Source organism: Salmo trutta, chromosome 34, assembly GCF_901001165.1.
Source record: "Salmo trutta chromosome 34, fSalTru1.1, whole genome shotgun sequence".
NCBI lineage: Eukaryota > Metazoa > Chordata > Actinopteri > Salmoniformes > Salmonidae > Salmo > Salmo trutta.
Window position 1 is genome coordinate 8,523,846 of NC_042990.1, and position 9,098 is coordinate 8,532,943.

The window sequence follows — 9,098 nt, forward strand, 5'->3', positions numbered from 1 at the left end:
TCTGTACTACTTTTCTTCTTAAAGAAAGAAGAGATATCCGTGGACTTTCTCTTCATTGTCTGCAAATTGACATAGCTTACTAGCTACGATTAGCCACTGTAGCTGTCGCTATACCAGCCCATAACGTCAGCTAGTTAGATGCTGTGGCAGTCCTAAGTTCATCAAGTGGTTTGAAAATCATTCTAGGAAGCTACGATAACTCTAACTATAGTTAGCTAACACTCTACGCTGCAGAGTAACCTTAAGGCATAAACTAGCTAGCTAAGCCTCCCCAATACCTAATTTAACTAGCTAACTAACATAAGCTAGCTAGCTAGCTAGGTAATTCGACACCGTCAAAAAACGAACAGTTTACTATAACTGGTATTGTATGACTTACTTACCCGTTAGCAGTCTGGTGGTCTCAACTCTGCAGGCATCTGCCAGCTAGCCTAGCTTCCGATGATGCCATCAGAGACATGAGGCTGAGCTCAGCTGCTGCTGTCCATGAGGCAGACTGTCATCTGGCAGTGCACTGTGCAGTAGCAGGCCGGGAAGGGGTGACGGGTCGGAGTGTGACGCAGTTCCGGACGGTCAAAAGCGTCTGGTTGGCTATGCATTTGTTATTTTCTTTCACATGAACTATTATGAAAAATATACATTATTGATTTAAATTAATAGTACCTAATGTAAAATATCAGATGCATGTTATGCATATGCGACTTGCGAGGGGACTCAGTGGGGGGGCCAGCGATTGTATCAGGGTGGCCGTGGCCCCCCTGGCCACCCCTTGGCGGCGCCACTGGCCTACGCGCTGTCTATTATCTATGCATAGTCACTTTACCCATACCTACATGTACAAATTACCTCAACTAACCTGTACCCCCGCACATTGACTCTGTACCGGTACCCCCTGTATATAGCCATGTTATTGTTATTTTATTGTGTTACTTTTTATATTTTTTTTACTTTAATTTACCTGTTCTATTCGGCGCATGTGACAAATAAAATTTGATTTGATGTTCGGCCATGGAAACCCATTTCATGAAGCTCCCGTTGCTTCCAGAGGAAGTTTGCAACTCTGTAGTGAGTGTTTCAACTGAAGACAGACAATTTTTATGCGCTACTCGCTTCAGCCCTCGGCGGTCCCGTTCTGTGAGCTTGTGTGGCCTACCACTTCACGGCAGAGCCGTTGTTGCTCCTAGACGTTTCCACTTCACAATAACAGCATTTACAGTTGACCGGGGCAGCTCAAGCAGGGCAGAAATGTGACGAACTGACTTGTTGGAAAGGTGGCATCCTATGATGGTGCCACGTTGAAAGTCACTGAGCTCTTCAGTAAGGTCATTCTCCTGACAATGTTTGTCTATAGAGATTGCATGGCACTGTGCTCAAATTTATACATCTGTCAGCAATGGGTGTGGCTGAAAAAAGCCAAATCCACTAATTTGAAGGGGTGTCCACATACCTTTGAATATATTGTGTATATATCCCATATTATTGTGCATGTTCTGACTGCTCCTCATTCTTGAGTATAAAACAAGTGCACAGTAATCTAACAGTGAGTCAAGGCTGATGATATAGTACATAACTACTGTGTGTGCATCTGTGTTTGTTTATGTACATGCATGTTGCTACAGTAGCCTGTAGGAAGTGGTGAGCTACTGTTTAACACCTCTGAGCGTTCTTTGACATCTCTATTCCAAAATGCCCGTCATGTCGAATGCCCTCTCATTCTCAATTTCCTCCTCTCCCCTCTCACTCATTCGTTCCTTGTCCCACCGCTCCCCTGTTTGTCCTGAAAGCATTATTGAGGCCAGGATATTAATATCATTCCATTGAGAGAGAGGGAGAGAGAGAGGAAAGAGGTGACGACATGCAACCATGAAAGCCTGGTATTCATCTGCTTGCTCTAGTTACCGTCTGTCCTCAACAACTAATAGGGAAGTCAACACTCACCACCCCACAACTATATTACCTCGATTTATTGGAAACACTGTCTTCGTTTGTGGTCTCTGGTCCCACATACTAGAACTATCCTCGTAATCATAGTTTGTTAAGGCCGCTTCAGGTTACAGTCCACTGGAAGTCAGCCTAACAGTCAACCATACTAGGTCTGTGTGACATACTGTATCTATCTCCACTCACATGCACTGTCCTCATTGACATGTCTCACCTCCTTCTCACCTCCTTCTCTTTCTCCCTCAAACTACCCGGCCCCTCCCTGTCTTTCATACCCACTGGTTGGCTGGTAGGCCCTGGTCTGTGTTGGTGGATTGGGGCTCAGGGGGCTGTGGTTGCTGGGACCTGGGCCTATTCTCTGCCACTCTGACGCCTCCAGGCTTCACATTAAACATTCAACAACTCAGCAGTTTGCTTCCTGAATGCTCCTCTAATTATAGAACCTCGTAGCCTGACTCTCCCTTTTTATCTCACTGAATCAGAGGGGCATTCATACGTGTGTATCTCTTATGCAATACATAAGTGTGTGTGCGTGTGTGTGTTTGTTTGACGATGTGTCAGTGTGTGAATGACTGGGTGTATAAGTATGTGGGTGCGTGGCGTGTGTGTTGGAGTGCTTGTAATGGGGTTATTCCAGGGTATTCCTGTTGCTTCATTTTGTTTGAAAAGGGATGCGAGACTGGCTGACCACTCCTCTCTGCCAGCTTCAGTTCTGAGGTAAATTCAGAGGAAACGCAAAGTCTGGTTTCTCTAGGTGCTTCCACAGAATGGCCAACGACTGTCTCTGGCTCTCAACTCCTTTTAAAACTCCCACATCTTCCATTGCCTTATAAAACTGATAGTGTGGGAGGGCTCCAAATGGCCTCCAAATGACCGCCAAACACTATGAATCAGTAGGTAACCAGATAATGGCGCTTTTAGCTGAACAGAACAGTTTCCTTTTTAACCCAGTTTTCACCTAGTCTCATCACATCACGACATGACTCAACTGGCCTGGTGTTTGAAGGCGGCAGCAGTCTTGGCCTGCCCAGCATGTGAGCGAGACACGGCGATGGCCTCGTCACAGAGAGGGGAAGAGAGAGAGGAACGAGAGGGAGAGGTTGAGAGAGAGGTGTAACTGTGTTGTAGCCACAGGGGCAGTTCACTCTGTTACCTCCCTCTATCTTAACTTCTGCCAGGAGAGATTGAAAGATGTCGATAAAGAGAACAACACACCGAGAGGCATCTCACTGCCTCATGCTGCTGTCACCACCTTCGTTATTTTATTTCTTGTTTTTAGTTTTATTTAACCTTTATTTAACTAGGCAAGTCAGTTAACAACAAAATGATTATTTACAGTGACGGCCTACCCCGGCCAAACCCTAACCCGGACGACGCTGGCCGCCAATTGTGCGCCGCCCTATGGGACTCCCACTCACGGCCGGTTGTGATACAGCCTGGAATTGAACCAGGGTCTGTAGTGACGCCTCTAGCACTGAGATGCATTGCCTTAGACCGCTGCGCCACTCGGGAGGCCCTTTATTAACCTGTTATTGCGCCCTTCTGCTCTAATGAATTTAGTCTATTAAACCAGTAAACCTGAGTTCCCAGAGACCACCTGCTCTACCCAGAGACTCATCCCAGAGACACAGGCCTCAGTCCTCAGTTAGAGCTCAGGGCTTACAGAGGGTTTACCAGCTCGTCTGCCTACCCCGCTGGCTGTCAGTCTTTGTGAACAACCACACAGTGACATGAATTGGATTGTTTGTGTGACGGTGAGCTTTAATTACTTAGGCCTACTGGAGTATAGTGCTGTATCGGTAGTCTACTGGAGTATAGTACTGTATCAGTAGCCTACTGGAGTATAGTACTGTATCGGTAGCCTACTGGAGTATAGTACTGTATCGGTAGCCTACTGGAGTATAGTACTGTATCAGAAGCCTACTGGAGTATAGTACTGTATCGGTAGCCTACTGGAGTATAGTACTGTATCGGTAGCCTACTGGAGTATAGTACTGTATCGGTAGCCTACTGGAGTATTGTACTGTATCGGAAGCCTACTGGAGTATTGTACTGTATCAGAAGCCTACTGGAGTATTGTACTGTATCAGAAGCCTACTGGAGTATAGTACTGTATCGGTAGCCTACTGGAGTATAGTACTGTATCGGTAGCCTACTGGAGTATAGTACTGTATCGGTAGTCTACTGGAGTATAGTACTGTATCGGTAGACTACTGGAGTATAGTACTGTATCAGAAGCCTACTGGAGTATAGTACTGTATCGGTAGCCTACTGGAGTATAGTACTGTATCGGTAGCCTACTGGAGTATAGTACTGTATCAGAAGCCTACTGGAGTATAGTACTGTATCGGTAGTCTACTGGAGTATAGTACTGTATCAGAAGCCTATTATGCCCCTTTGTGTTAGTTTGTGTCAGCCATATCTCTGAATATCGACTATATCCCTGAATAATATGACATTTACAAACACACAAAACATATTGATTTTCTAAAGCATAATCAAAGTTGCCAAAGTGAAATATAGCACAACGGTATAATAGGGACATCCCCAGTCTTCCCTTTTACTTTGGTTGGAAGTCCCTGGTCAAAAATAGACCCATGCTTTTATTGTCTTCATTTTGCATTATGTATTTGCAGAGGCTTTGTAAAGTGTAACCCCAAAACAAATCAGCTCTGACTCAGCGGCTTGTGTAACAACTATCGGGTCTTTCAGTGGCACATCGGTATTATATCAAATTGACTTACAGTAAGTTGGTGTGTGCGTGCATAGAGGCAGTATGTAGGTTCATAGGGCTCCTGGGAAGGATGGAGGATCCTAAAGTACTTAGACTGCACAGTTTCAGTGTCTTGTGGAAATAGAATTGCTGAGACTAGGCCAAACAAACTGAAAGCACAAACTGGCCCCACTTAATGTCCAAGAAGAGTAATGTCTCTGTCAAGAGGCTCTGCATACAGTTGACTCACCTTGCAGCAGCAAGCATAACAATATCTGACATGTCTGAGAGGTTTTTAATTCACAAGACAAGAAACTAGAGCTGCTTAGAGGCTAAATAAAATGTCATTAGGGTAATTGTACATCACAGCGAGAGATTGTGTGTGTGTGTGTGTGTGTGTGTGTGTGTGTGCGCGAGCGAGCAGCAGTCGTGTGGGAGGACAAGTGAGGGAAAAAGCGTGTGCCGATCACAGAACCTAGACCGTTGAGTCTTCAGCCTGTTCATGCCCATCTGCCATGCCTCCTCACTCACACTCATCCCTCTTTCTATTTATGTCTCTCTCTCTCTCTCTCTCTCTCTCTCTCCCTCTCTCTCTCTCTCTCTCTCCCAAGTCATGTAGGGGCTACATTAATTTTATATCCCACAAAAATTATCCGAAAAGGTCTAACTTTGGATACTAGATGCTTAAACTATCAAAACCCTTCCAAATATATTGTTACTTGACAAGAATACTTTCTTAATGCCAGAGATGACACATTTGTTAATGTAATGAAAGTTATATAATGCCATTTACACAGAACAGTAACTGAGTACAGCTCTAATACCCACACTGAACAAAAATATAAACGCAGCATGAAAAGTGTTGGTCCCATGTTTCATGTGCTGAAGTAAAATATCCCAGAAATGTTCCAAATACGCACAAAAAGCTTATTTCTCTCAAATTTTGGGGACACATTTCTTCACATCCCTGTTAATGAGCATTTCTCCTTTTACCAGGATAATCCATCCACCTGGGGGGGGAAATTGGCATGCTGACTGCAGGAATGTCCACCAGAGCTGTTGCCAAATAATTTAATGTTCATTTATCTACCATAAGCCGCCTCCGTCTTTTTAGAGAATTTGGCAATGCGTCCAACCGGCCTCACAAACGCAGACCACGTGTATGGCGTCATGTGGGCGAACGGTTTGCTGATGCCAACGTTGTGAACAGAGTGCCCCATGGTGGCGGTGTGGTTATGGTATGGGCAGGCATAAACTATGGACAACGAACACAATTGCATTTTATTGATGGCAATGTGAATGCACAGAGATACCGTGATGATATCCTGAGGCCCATTGTCGTGCCATTCATCCGCTGCCATCACCTCATGATTCAGCATGATAATGCACAGCCCTATGTCGCAAGGATCTGTACACAATTCTTAGAAGCTGAAAGTGTCCCAGTTCTTCCATGGCCTGCATACTCACCAGACATGTCACCCGTTGAGCATGTGTGGGATGCTCTGAATCGACGTATACAGCAGCATGTTCCAGTTCCCGCCAATATCCAGCAACTTCGCACAGCCATTGAAGAGGAGTGGGACAACGTTCCACAAGCCACAATCAACCGCCTGATCAACTCTATATGAAGCAGATGTGTCGCGCTGCATGAGGCAAATGGTGGTCACACCAGATACTGACTGGTTTTCTGATCCACGCCCCTACTTTTTTTAAAGGTGTCTGTGTCCAACAGACTCATATCTGTATTCCCACTCATGTGAAATGCATAGATTATGGCCTAATTTCAATTGACTGATTTTCTTATATGAACTGTAACTCAGTCAAATATTTGAAATTGTTGCATGTTGCGTTTATATTTTTGTTCAGTATAGATTGAAGGAGAACCAGATGAGGAATTTCTTTATGCTTTTTAACATTTTAATTTGTTACCAAAGGGAAAAAGGGCATTTTCATAAGAGCTTTTTCTCTTGAAAGCCTTTTTCAGAATCACGCATTTTCCTTTACCTCTGAAAAGGAATCTCATAGGAGACATATGAACAGAATTATTTTCTGACAGTCAGTGTAGTACACTTTTACACAGTTTCCAGGGACAATCTATTTTTGTCATCAAGTTCAGCTTGAAGTGACACGAACACACACACACACACTTGGGTGTATGGCAACTCTCACAGAGTCATGTAGACATAAAAAGGCACTCACGCAGGGCTATATAAAGCTATCATCCACACGCACACACACACACACACACGCACACAGATTGCAATTATGTTTCATCATAGGGGAGTAGGGGCTAGTGCCTACCTGAGGGTACAGTCTTAGAAACAAAAAGGTGCTATCTAGAACCTAAAAGGGTTCTTCGGCTGTCCCCATAGGAGAACCTTTTGAAGAACCCTTTTTGATTCCAGGTCGAACCTTTTTTGGTTCCCTTGTAGGACCCTTTCCACAGAGGGTTCTAGGGTTGGGAATTGCCAGGGATCTCACGATACAATGTTATCACAATACTTAGGTGCCGATCTGATATATATTGTGATTCAGTATTGTGATTTTTATTTAATTTAATTAATTTTTTTGCGATTCATTGTTCCAAACATATTCCTGCAGAGGGACAGGAGAGAGCCATGAGTCATAGAAATAAAAGTGCAGAAAGCTAATTGGCTCCCTGTTTAAAAAGAAGATGGAGAACAAGCTATAAAGGAAAAATATTGGAATTTTGTTGCAGGTACAGCAAACTAGCGCAAAAATAATTTTGCGATATTGTCAAAACGGTATGATATATCATCAAAAATAATATCCCGATATGTAACTATCTGTTTTTTTCCACCATCGCTAGAGGGTTCTACATGGAATCCAAAAGGGTTCTATGTGGAACAGAAAAGGGTACTCCCTGGAACCAAAAAGGATTCTCCTATTGGGACAGCCGAAGACCCTTTTGGAACCCTTTTTTCTAAAAGTGTATGATGAGGGCAATTACCAATTCTGCTGACTACATGACAAAAGTATGTTGACACCTGCTCATTGAACATCTCATTCCAAAATCATGGTAATTAATATAGAGTTGGTCCCCCCTTTGCTGCTATAACAGCCTCCACTCTTCTGGGAAGGCTTTCCACTAGATGTTGGAACAGCTGAGGTCGGGCACTGATGTTGGGCAATTAGGCCTGGCTCGCAGTTGGTGTTCCAATTCATACCAAAGGTGTTTGATGGGGTTGAGGTCAGGGCTCTGTGGAGGCCAGTCAAGTTCTTCCACACCGATCTCGACAAACCATTTCTGTATGGACCTCGCTTTGTGCATGGGGGCATTGTCGTGCTGAAACAGGAAAGGGCCTTCCCCAAACTGTTGCCACAAAGTTGGAAGCACAGAATCGTCTAGAATGTCATTGTATGCTGTAGCGTTCAGATTTCCCTTCACTGGAACTAAGGGACCTAGCCCCAATCATGAAAAACAGCCCCAGATCATTATTCCTCCTCCACCAAATTTTACAGTTGGCACTATGCATTAGGGCAGATGGTGAAGAGTGATTCATCACTCCAAAGGACGCGTTTCCGCTGCTCCAGAGTACAATGGCGACAAGCTTTACACCACATCAGCTGACGCTCTGCATTGTGCATGGTAATCTTAGGCTTGTGTGAGGTTGCTCGGCCATGGAAACCCATTTCATGAAGCTCCCGACGAAGTTATTGTGCTGACATTGCTTCCAGAGGCAGTTTGGAACCCGGTAGTGAGTGTTGCAACCGAGGACAGAAGATTTTTATGCTTCAGCCCTCGGCGGTCCCGTTCTGCGAGCTTGTGTGGCCTACCACTTCGCGGCAGAGCCGTTGTTGCTCCTTGACGTTTCCATTTCACAATAACAGCACTCACAGTTGACCGGGGCAGTTCTAGCAGAGCAGAAATTTGACGAACTGACTTGTTGGAAAGGTAGCATCCTATGACGGTACCACGTTAAATGTCACTGAGCTCTTCAGTAAAGCCATTCTACTGTTTGCCTATGGAGATTTCACAGCTGTGTGCTCGATTTTATACACCTGTCAGCAACAGGTGTGACTGAAATAGCCGAATCCACTAATTTGAAGGGGTGTCCACATACTTTTGTATATATAGTGTATATAAATTGCCATTATTTTTATACTCCGTAGCTATCCATGATTCAACAGTGGCCCTTTCACTTCACCCCGCCAGCCAAGCAGATCAGGGAGGGAAGAGGCACCATGGTTACTGCACTGCTGCTGGGATAACATAGAATGTTTATTTCCACCTCATCGCGTGTGTGTGTGTGTGTGTGTGTGTGTGTGTACGTCTGTAACGTGGTGGAAATCTACTACAGTTTCATCAATATAGTTCAATGTTCTTCTTTCAACACAACCTGGGATGATAGCCTGTAGCCTTTGTCTAACGCTATCCCTATGGGTCAACCTGTCTTAACTGTGGCTATTGGCTGTTATTAAG